This window comes from Pteropus vampyrus, unplaced genomic scaffold, assembly GCF_000151845.1.
Source record: "Pteropus vampyrus isolate Shadow unplaced genomic scaffold, Pvam_2.0 Scaffold72, whole genome shotgun sequence".
NCBI classification, from domain to species: domain Eukaryota; kingdom Metazoa; phylum Chordata; class Mammalia; order Chiroptera; family Pteropodidae; genus Pteropus; species Pteropus vampyrus.
This window is the reverse complement of record NW_011888853.1, coordinates 4,184,620-4,184,973: the sequence shown is the minus strand read 5'-3', so window position 1 is coordinate 4,184,973 and position 354 is coordinate 4,184,620. Positions and strand designations below refer to the sequence as shown.

Here is a 354-nt window from a genome sequence, read left to right as displayed (position 1 = left end):
GTCTGCGTCCCCTCGGGTCACACTGGGGCCACGGCCGGGTGGTCTGCGTCCCCTCGGGTCACACTGGGGCCACGGCCGGGTGGTCTGCGTCCCCTCGGGTCACACTGGGGCGGGAGGGGCCCGGCCCGGCCGGCGTCTGTCCCGAGTCACACCTAGGGGCCGCCTCTGCCTTCCAGCTGGGGGGTCTCCTTTGCCTGCTATGGGGTCGCGTGTGGTTCCACCCGCTCGCCCCGTCACCGGACAGTCCCTTTGTGTCGCTTACAAACGGAGTCTGGCGAGGACCCTTTGGGAAGTACCCGGATCTCAAAGGTTCCACGCGGGCCTTGCTGGAGGCCGCAGCTTGTGGCGGTTTTG

General features: G+C 69.2%; 1 protein-coding gene across 1 annotated transcript in view; it reads left to right on the top strand.

Annotated features, from left to right (window-relative positions):
- The window catches only part of DNAH17 (dynein axonemal heavy chain 17), a 140,822-nt gene that overhangs the window by 28,860 nt on the left and 111,608 nt on the right, over positions 1–354 (top strand). The window lies entirely within an intron of this gene.